The 17,708-nt window shown below is 32.9% G+C and overlaps 1 pseudogene; it reads right to left on the reverse strand.

The window, feature by feature from the left end:
- Positions 1-1,803: 1,803 nt before the first annotated feature.
- LOC115971618 lies at positions 1,804-10,429 on the reverse strand (annotated as a pseudogene).
- Positions 10,430-17,708: the final 7,279 nt, after the last annotated feature.

The following is a 17,708-nucleotide window of genomic DNA, read 5'->3' on the forward strand; positions in this document are numbered from 1 at the left end:
TGAAATGGCGAGTGGTGGAGGAGATGAAGAAGTCAATGTGGTGCTCAGCGACGTGGAGGTCTTACCAATGGCTAGAACATCTCAGAGCTTTGGGAGAGAAGAGATACGGGTTGGTGCTGGAGATCTCGGGTCTCCAGCGAGTTTTTGGAGACTTCAGCGACCTAATCTCAAAAATGGTGGCATCGTTGACTTGAGGTTTGATTGATGAGAGCTGTAGTGGAACGAGCTTTCCGTTGGAGAAGAGCTCGTCAGCGAGGAGCATGGCCACCAGATCTAGGTTTGCTTGAGGTGGGTTTGCTGGGTTCAACTAAGTTAGAAAGATTTCCCAACAAAAGGTCTTCAATAATATAACCTCTGAAATAAAGGTACTCGAGAGTTGGGGTATTTATCTCAAGTTTGTAGTGATGATGAAGAGGTATATATAAATGTAATGTTTTGAGTGTAGGTACAATGATTTTAAAATTGTTATTGGATTGCAGGGTTGGTTGGTTGATTGGGTTCGTTGTTGTTGTGGGTTTCGAACATGCTTGAGGTGGGTTTGCTGGGTTCAACTTGCTTGAGCTGGGTTTGTGTTTGTGTTTCTGGGTTTGTGTTTGTGTTTCTGGGTTTGTGTTTTTTGGATTTTAATTTGGTGTTCTTAAATCTGGGTTTGTGTTCTTGTTGTTCTTGTACAAAACATACTTAGATCTCAATTAATGTAATTTTTGGTTTTTATATCTTTTTTTTTAATTTTTTCATTTAGTTAAAATTAATAAATTAATTTTTTTAATTTAGATGCTGACGTGGCATTTATTATTATTATTTTAATGGCCACGTTAGCTTTTAGTGTGCCAATAGTGCACTCCGTTTGCCACGTATGCATTTTCCGTCTCTGATGTAATGGCAAGGACAAAAACGAGATGCGTTTTTTAGGATAGGGACTAAAAACGGTGGAAATAAAAGTTAGGGACCAAAGTGGGAATCGCGTGAAAATATAAGGACGAAAATGTGGTTTCCTTCTTTATTTATTTTTCTTTCTTCACTGATTCACCATATGCTTGATTGGTAAATCCCAATCACCCCATCTATATAGTTGGAAACTTGGAATAGATTGTGAAAAAATATAAATACATAGTAGTAGTAGGTGCAAGTGCTTCTAGGTCGACATCTTCATCAAAATGGTGATGTTCACCATGGAAGTTGTGAATCAAATATGTAATATATAAATCAATTATTTTTATTCTTATTTATTCTCGTAATATTATGTCATATAAGTTTTTGAAACTTCACAATTTTACTCATCATTTTTCTCACATATATTTTTAAATTGAATGTAAAGTCTATTTCATAATTACACTCTCCATCAAAATGTTAGCCCATCATATTTAAAGAAAATGATCAATGATTGCAAATTTCTCTTATCTAGGTTTAGGTTATTTTCACTTAACAACATTAAACTTATCGGTAATGCCATAACACACAGTTTTAGCAAGAAAAGCTAACCCAACATAATAAAGGTGGAGAAATAACCATATTCTCCAATTAGGCATTTTTATTTCCATTTACAACAGTAAACTCATATTGTCCTGCAATTTGGCACACCTACCAACAAAGTACAGACAAATCATGTCAAATTTGATCAAACCACATTTCTTACGGTCCGTTTAGAATCCGCTTATTTTATTGAAATTAAAATTTTTTTGTTGAAATAGTACAGTGAACTCAAGAATAGTACTAGAAGGTGTAGTGAGACCTATGAATTGTAGCAAAAATAAGTCGAATAGTAAAATAAGTTGGCAAAAATGATATTTGTCATGAATTCTACTAGATAGTCTTTAATCCATAAAGCTTGGAAGGTGGAGGCAAGGTTTGATGAGAACTTCAAATGGGGTGGCTTTGTGGTTTGTGAGTCCAATTGTCTCGGTCATATCAACCTTAGAGCATCTCCAATAGCTTAGGTAAAAGCAAAATAATCTCTATAATAGAGAATGAGACCAAAAAAATGGTCTCCAATGGATTCTCTAAAGCATGATTTATTTTTGGCTCATGAACCGTAACTCATCAAATCTGATGGGCTACTGTACATTAGCAAAAGAATAAAACTAAATAAAAAATTAGTAAAGAAAAGAGTGGGAATGAGGGTATGGGGATATGTGTTAAAAAATGAATAAAGAAATAATATTTAAATGAAATAGAGAAAATGATAGAGAATCTGTTGGAAAATGTATTTTATAAAATGGGTAAATAAAAGGTAAAAGTTACTGTTCACTCACCAAACAGTACAAAAATTTGAAGATATTGTTGGAGATGCTCTTAGCATCCAAGGGCATTGAGATATAATATACGTGTAGAAAACTAGCCAATGCTAAGGGAACCATTTGAAGGGCAAAAGATATTCCAAGGCATGCTCTTTTGCCACTTCCAAATGGGAGCAATTCGAAATTTTGACTCCTAACATCAACATTCTTGTGGGTGGTGAGAAATCTTTCGAGCTTGAACTCTAATGGGTCTAGCCATATGCGTGGTTTTGTTTGGATTTTCCAAAGGTATGTGATTAATCGAGTTCCTTTTGGAAAATGGTATCCACCTATAATGCAATTCTCAGAAAATACACGTGGTGTTGATAATCGACCTGTGGGATACAAACGTAATGTCTCTTTAACTATGGCTTGGAGATACACTAGCTTACTAAGGTCTGATTCGTTTACAATTCTTTCCTTTCCCACTTGGACATCAAGCTCATCTTGTGCAATCTTGAACACATGGCGGTTGTTTAGTAGTAGCGCTATTGCCCAAGTTAGGGTAATTGTGGTAGTGTCACTGCCTCCTGCGATCATAATCAGCAAGGTACATTTTGGTTTATTTTTTAGGTTAGAATGAGGCTTTGAAGCAAACATTCTTGGCATCTTGTATTTTATAGTTTAACTTGTGAGATCATGAAGCTATGAAGCAAGGACGCATACACGGACACATGACACCAAACAATCTTGTGTTTTTTTAGCTTAACTTGTGAGATCATGATAGCTATGAAGCAAGGACCCATGCAATTAGGAAATGGATACACAATAGTACGTACTAATAACTATACAACAAAACGATTTTTGAGAAATTATGCTATCACTTGTTAGTAACTCGTGAAATGCACAAGAAAAATTAATATAATACAATTTTTAAAATATATTATGAAATTTGATAAATATAATAATTATTAATATTCATTTATAAAAATTATGGCATATGCAAATATATATTTTACAATTTAAAGAACATATATATAATATACTATGTATGAGAATAATGACGTGTAAATTTATGAGATCTCAAAACTTGGAGATTCTGGCATTTTACCCTTAATTTTAAAAAAAATTGGCAATATGTCCCTGTTTGCAAACTATATAGGAGCGTGCCCCTGTTTCAATACTCAATTATCCTAAAATCGAGTTCAATTAAATACTCGATTTGTAGAAAATTGAGTTATGCCTGATCAAACTTAAAAAAAAAATAATAATAAATAAATAAAAAAAAATTAAAAAAAAATTGCAAGGAACTCGAGTTTCAGGAAATCGAGTTCCATGCAAAAAAAATTTTCTAAATGTGATTGCCCCATATTCAAGGAGCCCTATAGTGGCGTTTTTAAGCCCTATTGTGACGTTTTAAAGTCCCATAGCGGCGTTTTCCTGCAAATTTTTTTATAAGTGTGATTGGCCCATATTCAGGGTGCCCTATAGTGGCGTTTTTGAGCCCTATAGTGGCGTTTTTGAGCCCTATAGTGACGTTTTAAAGCCCTATAACGGCGTTTTTTCTGCAAAAAAATTTTTACAAGTGTCATCGCCATGTTTTGGGAGCCCTATAGTGGCGTTTTTAAGCTCTATAGTGACGTTTTAGAGCCCTATAACGGTGTTTTCCTGTAAATTTTTTTTATAATTCCCCATACCAGGTTCAAGGGGACCTATAGTGGCGTTTTTAAGCCCTATAATGGCGTTTTAAATCCCTATAGCGGCGTTTTAAAACTCGACTTCCCTAAAATCGAGTTCCATGCTTCTTTTTTTTTTTTTAGTTTTATTCGGCATAACTTGATTTTCTACGAATCGAGTATTTCATTGAAACTCGATTTTAAGGTAATCGAGTATCGAAACAGTGGCATATCCCTATATAGTTTCGAAATAGGGGCATATTGCTAATTTTTAAAAAAATTAAGGGCAAAAGGCTAGAATCTCCCTCAAAACTTACATGACACAATATTATGAGATTAACTAAAAGTTTAATGTCATCAACTTTATATGAATATTATAGATAAGATCAATATTTGAAATTTAATTACTATATATTTAAATCAATTTTATTAATCATAATTTATATTTATTTTAAGCTATACAAACTAATAACAACTATCAAAATCACCAAAAATATAACTAAAATCAGAAAGAATATTTTTAAAAATAGAAACTGTAAGGTTGATTATAACTACAAGATCTCACAAATAATCACAAACACTTAAAAGTTACGATTGTACTATCGCACACATTTAGCGTAATGGTTACTCCACAAGTATAAAGTTCTTGTGGGGTAAGGGAGTAAGGGTTGGGTTTCAAGTCTCAAAAAGAAAAATTCACATATCACACATATACACTTAGGTTAGGTTAGAGTAGAATTTCTATTTTGTATAAAAAATAAATTAAAAAAAAAAAAAAAGAGTTAAGATTTTTAGTGGTAACAAATTTTTATTTTATTTTATGAGAACTGTAACAAATATTAACATCCATAACTTACACATAGGTAATAACCAATGTGTTTTATATAAACTAAGCACTAATCATTCAAATGAAGAGAAAAAACAAAAGCTTAAAATGTTTCTAGATTCCATAGGCATGCATAATCGAAAGAGTCTAATTGGATCTTTACAAATAGCTGGTAAAAATAAATAAAAAAATAAGCAAAGCAATTTTCTTCTAGACACATTCAAGACTTAGAGTCAACACCTAAATAGAATTTTCTTCTTGACACGTTTGAGATTTGTCAATATTTGTTGCCCTTCTGGAGATTAGGGTGAGATTTTGATTTCAAGATGAGGTCTACGACAATTATGGCTTGGTTGTTGTTATTGCAATGGAGGCCGTGATTGGGGTTCTGGCGAAAGGTATTTGAGTTGTTTGGGAATTATAATAAGTCTAATTTGTCAAAACTTTTTTAACAACTCAGATTGTAAGTTGGTGGTCATGTGTAATTTTTTTATAATAAAAAATATGATCCATCACTTAAAAGTTGACATGATATTGTTACATTAGACACATAAGTAAAAAAGCTAATAGAAGTTAACAGAATGACCAATAATGTTCATTTTTTAAACTTCAGGGACTAATAAAACTCACTTGAAATTTAAGAGACTAATTATACTCACAAGGTAAACTTTAGAGACGAATAATGTAATTTTTTCTTCTTCCTCAACTCCTTAAAGAAAAGACACTACATATCTCACACTCTAATATATATACACTATGTACACATCATCAAAATCATGAGTAGAATATGATATACTTAAAAAGGTGGACGTCAAATGTGAAATTATTGGATATAGTGTGTAAGAAATATACCTGAACAATTAACCAAAAAAAAAAAAAAAAATATATATATATATATATATATACCTGAACAAGTGTGAAGCAACATTCATTCATAGATAAGGATGGGTAGCATTGGACTACCCACCTTAATTTGGTCCTAATAGGATTTGATTTAAGTCTTAAAAATCTAATTACAAAAAAGTATTTAAAATGTAATTATGAAAAATAATAATAATTCTTAAAAATCAACTTTTTCCTAATTATTTTTGGCATGAATTGGAACTGTTTGGTAGTAATATTCAAGTATTGTTGTTCAAAATGATGTGAAAACTATAATTTTAAAAATGTTATGAGAATATGTGTTTATAATACTCATAATGTAAAAAATGTGATTGATATATGTGTGTATATATATATATATATATATATTTTTTAAACGGTAAAGTTTTTACATTTTCTGACAATAACGGTACTTTTTAAGTTTTTTAATTTTTTGCTAACGGCCCACCCATTCCCATGGTCACACACTTTCTGGGACTTCCTCTTCTTCCTCTTTTTCCCACGTCTTCTTTTCATCTCGTTCTTCATTTTCTTCCCATCTTCTTCTTCCTTTTCTTTCCGCCCATTCCCAAAGGCCTATTTTGCAAGTCATAAAATTACACCGAAATCATTCAACCAAAACTAGTACCCACATGAGAATGAGAGAGAGCCCCATGGGTTTGGTGTTTTTTTTTTTTTTTAATTATTTTATTTTCTGGGTTGGCAATTTTTTCTTTTTTCTTTTTCTTTTGCTACAATGATCTTGACAATTTTTGAGTCTTTGTTTCTCTATGAGAGTCAGAGGACGATGAATTGGAGAGAGAGAGATGAAGAGAAAACATGAAAGAGAGAGATTCAATTAATATTTGTTAAATCAGTGGGTCTTATAGTTTTAACTTATTTACAAAATGTCACTGAACAACATTGTTTGCATCTTGAAAACTGGTATGAAGAGCTTTTTAAAATCAGTATTTAAACTTCATATTTTGAATAACACAACTCAAATACCCTTAAAAAAACTTGTCTATCAAACTTTTTTGTTTAACAACAATTTTCAACGTTTAAACACTAAAAATTGTTGTTGTTTAAAATATAATACCAAATAGATCCTTGCTTTTGAGGGCAGCCTTGTTTGGAATTCATGTTCAAGCAAGGCCCCTTGAGCAAAGCTCCATGAAGAAGTGAAAAGGGAGAACGTACCAAACATGTGGCTTTGTTGATTGTATCAGCATCGTAACCTTCAAGCTCTTTGCCATCAAGGATAGAAAGCATTATGTCCATGAAATCTTGCTCCCCTTTAGCCTCAAATGAAGCTGTCCTTCGCTTATGCTCTTCCAACCATTACCCAAGAATACTACCCAATTCCTTTGCAGTTTTCTTCATGGCCTTTCCATGTCCACCCAAATTTGACCACCCAAGAAAAGGAATAGCATCGGACACCACAAACAACCCCATAAGATGAAAGAACTCCTCCAAGGCCTTTTGGCAATGCCGAGCCTCTTCTTCATTAACCTCATCACTAGTACCAAAGCACCTCTTTCCAGCAATCATCCTAAGTATCACGTTGAGATTCAAATCCCAAAACCATTGCTTCAACTCCACCAAAATCAAGCCTGAACTGTTCTTTTTCTTGATCCAAAGTTTATATAAAGCTTTTAAATTGTTCTTAACTTCAGAGACTCTAACGTAGGAAAGTTGCTCAAGCCGACGATTAGATAGTAGCTCTAAAGTGGTTATTTTATGCAATTCACAACCAACCACCACAATGAACCCACAACCACCACAATTACTCACCGATATCAGATCAACCCAAATTGTAGGGAAAAAAAAAAAAAAAAAAAACCCATAACTAGAGAGAGGCAAAATGAAAGGCGGACAGAGAGGAGAGGGAAGAGAGTGATGGTGGGTTGTAATGGTGGTGATGGTGGGTTCTGATATGATGGGTGAGCTGTGGGTGATGGTGGGCTGTGGGAGTGGTATGGGTTTTGTGTTTGTTTTTTAAACTGTAGGCGGCAGGTGGTGGTTCAAATGATCTAGGTGGTGGTGGGCTGTGGGCTATGGGTGGTGACAGTGGCAGTGGTGGTGGTGGGATGTGTGGGTGATGGACGGTAGTGGTTGATTTGGTTTTTGTTTTTATTTATTTTTTTAATATAGCAAGGTTTTATTTTTTATTATTTTAATGTAGTGTAATGTTAAAATGGAAGATTCAATGTATAGCGTATTGTAAAATGATGTGGTAAAATAATAAAATAGGCTTTTAATATGTCAAAATAGCATTTTTTATAGAAGAGCTGATGGTAATGCTCTAAGTGTTGTGTGTGCAGTGAAAGAAAGGTGCTGTGTGTGCACTGGTAAGAGCACTAGCATTGGGGCTGTAAACACCCCTAGTTACTATTTTACAACTAAGACAACAAAAACCTACTCCATCCAAGTTTGTATACTTAAAAAAAAAATTGCATAATATAAAATTATAAATAGTAAGGTTGCATATATACAACCTTACTATTTGTAGGTCGTAAAAAAAAATTTAATCTAGTGGTTGTGTGTGAAGAGAAACAGATAGTGGGAAAGAAGAGAGAGAAAAATACTTTTTATTATTTTATTAGGTAGTTTATATTATTTTATTGGGTTATATGTAAAAATAAAAACTAAGATGTAGGGTGAGTTGTAAAATAGATAAAGTAGTGTTTGAGGATCTAAAATATATATATATATATATATATTTTTTTTTTTTTGGCATCCCAGATGCTAGTTCTCTTAGTGAGTCAAAGCATCAATAAATGAAAAGTGTTGCAATTTAAAGAGTTCATTTTTTTAATAAAAGCTCTTTACTCTGTGTTTTGATCAACAATATAGTCGAACAAGTCTTTCAGAATGATCAGTCCAAGTGATGAGAATTATTTTTAGTAATCTATTGGTCCATATGGTATTGTAGGACGCAAGGTGAACTAGGCAGCCCATATTAATAAAATCAAGTTTCATTTTCTCAAAAAAAAAAAAAAAAAAAAAAAAATGAAGAAGAAGAAAGAAAACAACAACCAACCATTTATATTTTAGATTATTATTGTGACTATTAAAAATTTTATTATATAAAGCTTATAGTATAATAATTAATAATTCTTTTAGTTATATATTTTTAATTGCCAAAACTATGCATGGACAATAAAATATAAATAGCCGTTATTTATTATTATTTTTTTGTAGATGTTACAATATTATTTTTTATGGATTATTAATTTCAATGTAACAAGCAGCGGAGCCATAAAATTTTCTTTCAGAAGGCCAGATTAAAATGTGACAATTCAATTATTTACACACCATATGTTATGTTATATATACTATATAGTAGTGTAAAAAATCTCAGAAGGCCTCATGAGATCCATGAGGTCCTAAGTTCAAAATTTCAGGATTTCAATTAGATTTGGATACCCATGTTAGCCAAAAAATAAAAGAAGTAATGTTACAAAATTATGAACAATTTATGGACTAAAATATGTATAACAAAAAGGTCTGTCAAACTACCATAAACCTAGCTGGCCGATCAATGGAGAACCCAAATCAAATCCAAACCCAAAATCATACCCATTAGTACCATGAAAACCCAGCAGCACCACCACGAAAACCTAGCCTTACCCCAAAATCAAGGATTAAAATAATTTTCGACCCAATAACCACCTCCAAAATAATGACCATCAACCCAACACCACCATTGGCAAATAAATTTGCAAACCCACACCCACCACCAACACAACATTGCTTCCATAATCCTAGTCTTAAATCCTTAGTCGCACTTCTGAAAGCCCTAGTTTCTCAAGGTGCAGGGCCTATCTTTTATGTGTTGGTGAGAGAGAAAGAGAGAGACGTGTAATTGGGTGGTAGAGACAAAGACGTGAGTAAAATACACCTAGATATGTTTAGAGCCCCAACAATTAGGTTTTAAATTTAAATAGTGATAGAGCTTCGGATGTAAGTATGTTTTGGATGATTTTTTTGATATGGTAGGATCTAGAAAGCATTTTGCATAGGGCAAAGATTTGCTACAAGCTAAGTTGCAGCGACTTCTGCAAAAATGCACATGTGTTAATGCCTCAGATAAACACATGTTCAGGCTTATATTTTTTCGTATCAAGATTGAATTTTTCACCGAATGGGATCTATTTAAGATATTGACACGTGTGCATTTTACAGGAACTGCTGCAACTTAATTTGCAGCAAATCCTTGCCCATAAAAATATCTCTCTAGTTTTTTATGTGCAACTAAACCAAAGTTGACCAAAAAAATTATTGTTCATTACATGCACTATATTTATAAAATTTAAATACATAGTTACATTCTGTGATGGAAGCGGAACCACTAAGAGCATTCACATATGGTTATGCAAAAGGGCAAAGATTTGTTGCAAACTAAGTTGCAGCAATTCTTACAAAATGCACACATATAAATAATTTGTTGCAACCTAGTTTGCAACAAATCCTTGCCGTGTTAGGCATTGAAACTCATTAAAACTCATTGAAACTCGTTAGGCACTGATGAGTACAAATACTTAAATAGTAGTAGTAACTAAAAACTCATCAGGCACTGAAATTGAACAAGAGTCAAAGTGGATGAATTGAATTCAATCCCCTATTAATGGAACGAATCCTTTCGATCCTGAATCCACCCCACCAATCTTAAAACTTAAAACGGATCCCATCTTAATTCTTAAGTAACGACTCCACCATTACTTCACCTCTGCTTTTTTGTGTCTATTTAGATTTAGTATTTATTTAAGAAAATATAAATAAATAAAAAACACTCTTGCATCTGGTTCCATCCTAGAAAGTCCAACACCGTGTGCTGTGGGAGCCATTGCAATTTGCCATTACATTACCTAGGCATAGGGTAGGAGAGAGAGAGACCATAAATTATTTATTTATTTATTTTATTTAATAGTAAAATTAAATGTTAGTCAGCGTCAGAGTCAGTCTCTCTCACAAGGTACTCACACGTGTGAAATCGCCGGCTAAGCTAGTGTTACTGTTACCCCTCACATCTCACGCGTGCGACCCCCCAAACCACGTCGTTCATTTATAACTATAAATAATAGTAAATATTTAGATTGAGAAGTACAATTTATAACGGTGAGTTGGCTTAGTGTTGTAATGATTGAGAAGTACAATTTGAAGAGAAAAACACTTCTCAGTCAAACCCAAGGAAGGTTTGTTCTTGTATATATATATTTTAGACTTGTACAAATATTCAGAGTTTTTGGTTATATTCAGTTCTTTTTCTCCTCACTCTTCTTTCACATGCCCTCCCATGTAAAGGAATCCTTTCCCTTTTATACTCCTTCCCCTTCTCCCATCTTAGCCTTCCACTTATTGATTAAACAACTAATCTTCTAGATGCTTGTCCCATCAGAACTTTCTTGAAGTCTTTGTGTGTAGCTGTAAGGCTAAAAATTACTGTTCAGGCATCATTTTCACATAAATGCGGCCAATTGGTTAGGTATAAAGCATTCAATGTGGTGGTAGCAGTCTTCTTCCTAGATATTTCTCAGTTCTCTGTTGACTCACCTCTCTGAAACTTATCCTTCTAAGCATGGTTGCCTCTTGCCCAGTATTTGTTGGGTGGTCGAGCTTCAGATTTCCGTTCTATTGTCTGAGGAAGTTTGGCTCCTCAGACAACATCACCTATTTGTTGCTACCAGCCCTCGTCCTTGGTCCAATATCCTAATTGCCCTTATTAATATTTGGTTGTCCTCGGGATCTTTGGCATCTTGGGTGTGACCCATGGCCCAATACCCTTATCCGATTCTCTTATCCCCACAAATAGCATTGTGAGCTTATGATCCTACAATAAGAATGCACCATTTTTTAAATAAATTTTCAAAGAAATGCTTTCCAAAATTGATACCAAAATGATTTTCAAAAACACATTCAAAAAGTGTTCACATCAAATGTTTGATATAAAGCTTTTGATCCAAAAGGTGACTTTGAAATTTTTCAAAAGGTTTTCCCACCAAAAAAAAAAGAAAAAAAAACCTATGAGATTTTCACTAAAACCCTCTTAGGGTATTTTTCATTAAAAAAAAAAAAAACTCATGAAATATTTACTAAAATGTAAAAATCCTTTGGGGATATTTTCCATCTATAACTCATGAGATTTTCACCAAAAACCCTTTTATGCTATTTTTATCCAAAAACTCATGAGATTTTAAAAGTTTTTTCCTAAAAGAATAAAAAAAACTCATTTTCCAAAAAAAAAAAAAAAACATTTTTTCAAAAATGAATTTTTAAATGGTGCTTGGCTCATGGCTTAAATCAATTAAGCCCATGGAGCACGGGATAAAATGATATGGGCTTAGACAAAGAATGACAATTTTACATTTCAAAGAGCTATCATATGCTACTGATTTGCGAGGAGATTAACAACCCTAGGAGTTGTTATGGTGAAAGGCATGGAGCTTTATGGAGGAAACTTTGACAGTAAAACCTCCCACAAAAAAAAAGAAAAGGCATTTCCTTTGGAAGGCATAAACAAACTCGTTGTCAACAAAAGTAAATGTTTGATGTGGTGATATTATGGTGAATAGAGGGAAATTTATTAGATACTAGTTGAAAGCCCATGCGTTGCACGGTTTTATATTAAAACTTGTAGAATATATATAATTATTATAACCAAATAAGTAATTATTATAACAAAAGGAATAAATTGTATTGGTATAACAACCATCAAATACAAAATGTAGCACCTTAATACAAAATTATCTTCTAACATACCAATTGTGCTATAATATCATTTGTAGTTACATGTATCAAACTATTTGCATATGAATTTTAAATCTAATGAATCTTCAATATAAGCGATTTGCAGTATTGTTAACAATAATATTAATGATTAAAATCTTTAGACAAAATAACATAAAATTAGCCACTTTTTAAAGATAGAACTATTTGAGGAATAAAACCTTTGTTCTAATTTAAAAAAATTGCAAAGTTCTACATCTAGATTACAAACCTTTCTTAGGATGCTTGAAATCTTTTTTGACAAACCTGAAAAATAAATTAAATTAAATTAAATAGAGTTAAAAAAACAAAGTACCACATAGATTGCAAAATCGTATGTAAATTTAATAGTCTATGATTGGAATTTACTATGACAACTTACATATATATTGGACAACAAAATAATTAAATTGGATCAGACCATTAACATATGAATTAGATCAAACATAAGGAAATTACCCCCCTCAAAAAAAGAAAAACATAAGGAAATTAGCTTAAACAAAAGGCAACAAATACATAAAACGTATTTAATTGATTATAATAAAAAATTAGAGTAAAAAATACATACCTACATGATTGTGGGTAGAAAAATGGAAGCCTAAATAAAAAAACTGTGCAATAAGTTGGAGAATGAAAAACTACACCAACTAATGGTGTATATATACATATACATACTCCACCTAGAAAAGGAGTCTAAGTAAAAATCAAATATTCTAAACTCCTTAAAGTTACCTAATCAAGATGTTTGGGTTAATTACATATTAGTTTTTTTTTTTAATACTTTATCCCAAAAAAATAGTTAACGTTTGTAAGGACTCAATTTGTAACGACCCCAAATTAGTGTATTGGGTTCGAACATTAAAGGCTCAAACAATAAAATTTGTAGAGAGTGGGCTGAAGGCTAGGCGTTGATGAACGGACAGCCGTTAGTCATGGTGTTCGTTATGATTGCACAGAGGTGAATTGTGCTTGCCTAAGAAGACTTTCTTCTTGGCGCGGCTTGGGAGGCTCTGGTTCTTGGCCCTGGTCCCAACCCCCTTTTTAGGATTGCTTCCTTCTCCTTTTATACTAGCCTTTACCTTGCCTCCAACGTCCACGTGTAGGTTCAGTTTTCTAGAGCTGATACTTGTCCTATTAGCCCATACCCAAAGTGGTTGGGGGTGGTTGTAAAAGCTGAAAAGTATTGCTCTGTCAGGCGCAGAGTACTTAATTGCAGTAATGGCAGCCTTTCCTTTGTCCTTTGTCGCCACACTGTTTAGGGGTCCTTTCCCCATCAATGCGGAGATGTTTAGCTTTTCCTTGAACTGCTCCTATACCGTACTCGCCCTTTCTTCTAGGAACGCTTTGAGATGCCGAGGACAAAATTGTCCTCGACTATATCTCTAGACCATTTGGACTTCTGTTACATGTCCTCGGCAACGCCTCTCCTCGGCGTGGGCCTTGAGCCCTAATGTAAAGTGGGTCGGGATCACAAATTCTCTAGCCCCACAACGTTATTAGCTAGTTTGTTATTAGGGGCTTTTTTTTTTTTTTTTTTTTTTTGTTTACATTAAAGTTTAAAAAAAAAAAAAAAACACTTATGGGAAGTAGTAATTTTTTTTTTTTTTTTTTAGAGATACACTTACTTTATGATAACAATAAATTAGAGATAAGAATGAATTAGAGTCTTGATTTTTTGAATTTGAGATATGAATGAATTAAAGTCCAGATTAATCTAATATTAATCTACAGTTTTTTATTTCATTTTTTTAGAGATACACCTACTTTATGATAACAATGAATTAGAGTCCTAATTAATCTAATATTAATTGACCTACAATCTTACATGAAGCAGTTTTTATTTTACGCTTACTATATAATATTTTTTTGATTAATCTAATATTAATCTATACCTACAATCTTACATGAAGCAGTTTATAATTTTTTATTTACCAAAAATAAATAAATAAACAACTATAATATGCACAACCAAACTAACAATTTGTATATTTGTAAGACAAATCAAGTCAATGTAAATTGTAAAGTGAAAAAAATACTTGCTTGTAGGTTAGTAGTGGTGGTGATTTCTTCCATGTGAGTAATCTTCTATTGTAGTTTAGAGACAACTCTGAATCGTTTTTTTCTTTTGAGAGAGAGAGAAAGAGAGAGAGACGTTTACAGGTTTTTTATTTGATAAATAGAATGAGAGATCTCGTTTGAAGAATACATAGTAGTTTTTTTTTTTTTTTGGACGTATTTGATGCGGACTATAGTATTCCAATTGTGATCAAATTCTTATTTATTTATTTATTTGTCTTAGTATTATCTATTTGAAATTGGCATTTGAGAATCAACACATGACATTTTTTTTTTTATATATATATAAACGTGTAGTGTAGTAATTAAAAATTAAGAAAGTTGCATAATCCTTTACCTCTTGAAACCTTGCTTCTGATAACATTAGAGCAGAGAAAGAGCTTGACAAAATTTTCTGTAACTAATTCTATTCCACTTCTATGTCAGCTTTTTCAAATCAAATCAGCAGACATTTATTGTAACCGTAGATAGAGTAATGACTTTTTGTTGATTAAGGGTTCGTTTGGATACAGCTGAAAACTGAAAACTGAAAAAAATTGTACTAAAATAATTTTTAAATGCGTGAATAATATCGTGGGACCCATTTTTAGTGAAAAAGTTGCTGAAAAGTGAAATTTGTGGGTCCGTGAACAGTACACGATGTGCTGTGATTGACTGAAACAAATTGGAAAAGTCAAAATTTGCAGTTACTGTTCATTGAACAGTACATAAACAGTAACCGCAGCACTCAAAAAGCTCAAAAACGCGTGGAAAAAAAAAAAAAAAAAAAGAAGGGAAAACGCAGACGCTGAGACGCAAACGCCCTCTAAATGTATTACATTGTCTTGATCAGTCTGGTTTAGTATTTATCAAAATCCTTCCTTCTTTTTAGCACCATGTGTCTGCTGATCTCCTAATACTACTGGGTTTAGTATTCCAATTGTGATCAAATTCTTATTCTTTTTTATTTATTTATTTATTTATCTTAATTAGGATTGTCTATTTAGTTTTATTCATTTATTTATGTGTCTTAGATAATTTAGTTTTTGGAAGTGGTATTTGAGAATCACTGCATTATTGAAATTTCAGTAAAGTCTATGAAAATCACTGTTAACGGTTATCTAGACTCAAAGAAGTTTCGTGTTTGCAAGGAATTGAGGAAATTTCAAAGGGGCTCTTAGAATTGTGAAATGGCATTTGACGAAGGACATTTCACATGATGTAACATTTTATCTCGTTTCTCTTTGTGTAATTCATTTGCCGCCTTTGCTATGCCGGAGTTTGTTCCTATGGTGCAGTGCAAAATGCTTGAAGATTTAATTTGTATTTGCCATCTCTAGAGTACTATATATATATATATATATATATCATATAATACTATTTACATTTTCTCTTTGATGATAACATTGATTTATAATACTATTTATTATAAAAATGATAATGTATATTATTATTTTTTTTTAAGAGATAAACTACTTAATAATAAAAATGAATTAGAATCCTGGTAGTATACTATTCCTTTTTAGTTTTTTTAAAATATAAAAATTTAATAAAATTTCTGCAATTTGGTGAAGCCACGTGGCGTAACCGCGGCGTCTAAGCCTAACTTTTATTATATATATATATATATATATATAATATGATATGATATGATTTTAGGAATATATTCCTTTCCTCTCACATGAGGATGGACCTCATGGTGGGGGAGATTCACACCTATGTGAAAGGCAGAAAGTATACTTCCAGAGTACCCAATAATCACCCATGAATAGAGTATGTGAGAGATGTGGGCATAGCAATGAGGAAATGCCCTGTGTTCAATGGAGATGCCCATCTGCAATGGTGATAGGGGAAGAAAGTAGATTTTGGCTAACATTATGCAACTTAACCTAAGAATCTTTTGCTGATGTAGTTGAACAAGTCTTTCAAAATGATCGGTCAAAGAGATGAGAATTATTTTTAGTAATCTATTTGTCCATATGGTATTGTAGGAATAAACTCAGAGTTAGAGAAGGTCAAGATTTATCCTAAGATATTGCAAAGTACTTGGAGGACTACCTAGCACAAGTTTTAGAGAAGCCGAGGACCAGCATTTTGCTAGTCACACTGCCATAATCCACGAATGGACAACTTCCCCACAAGCTTTTTATAAAGCTAATTGTGATGGAGCAGTTTTTGCTAATTCAAAACAGGGGGCATCGGTGTGGTTTTTTGTGATTGTGGTTGATGGGTAATGGCAACCCTTTCCCTCATAGTTGAAAGTGTACATGATGCAGAGGTGATTGACGTTGTGTCCATGTGTAGAGTGGTGCAATTTGTGGCTGAAAACGAGTTTCTCGGAAATAATCTTTGAGGGCGATTCACTGTCAATTATCAACGCCCCCAATGCAGAAACAATGAACAATGACCCAGTTGGTCATATCATTGATGACACGAAAGTAAAGGCAATGGCAATTAGAGACTGCTCCTTCTAGCATGTAGGACGCAAGGTGACCTAGGCAGCCCATATTAATAAAATCAAGTTTCATTTTCTCAAAAAAAAAAAAAAAAAAAAAAGGAAAGAAAAAGAAAACAACAACCAACAATTTATATTTTAGATTTTATTGTGACTATTAGAAATTTTATTATATAGATCTTATAGAATAATAATTAATAATTCTTTTAGTTATATATTTTTAATTGCCAAAACTATGCATGGACAATAAAATATAAATAGCCGTTATTATTATTATTATTATTATTTTTTGTAGATGTTACAATATTATTTTTTGAGGATTATTAATTTCAATGTACAAGTGGCGGAGCCATAAAATTTTCTTTGGGGGGCCAAATTAAAATGTGACAATTCAATTATTTACACACCATATGTTTGTTGTATATACTATATAGTAGTGTAAAAAATCATAGGGGGTTTGTTTAGTGGTTTAGAAGGCCTCATGAGGTCCATGCAGTCCTAAGTTCAAAATTTTAGGATTTCAATTAGCTTTGGATAGGGGTGTCCAACCAGACCTGGTATCCGACCCACCAGCCCAACCTGGCCGATCCGGCCTAAGAATTGGCCGACCCGATGCCGGTGAAGGTCGGCGGCGGATCTCCAATCCCAAAATCCGAGACTGGCGGGTCAGTTGACGAGTTAGAGCATGGAAAACCGATTTCAATTGACTCGATCAGAAAACACATCAGAAATAGCTTTCTTCGTCGATTAAAGTAGTTCGCCGGTATGATTTTTTCCGATCTGTCGAGATCTGGCGAGATCTGGCTTGATCTCTTTGAGATCTGGCTTGATCTCATTGAGATCGAGCCTGA

This window comes from Quercus lobata, chromosome 12, assembly GCF_001633185.2.
Source record: "Quercus lobata isolate SW786 chromosome 12, ValleyOak3.0 Primary Assembly, whole genome shotgun sequence".
In the NCBI taxonomy this organism is placed as follows: Eukaryota; Viridiplantae; Streptophyta; class Magnoliopsida; order Fagales; family Fagaceae; genus Quercus; species Quercus lobata.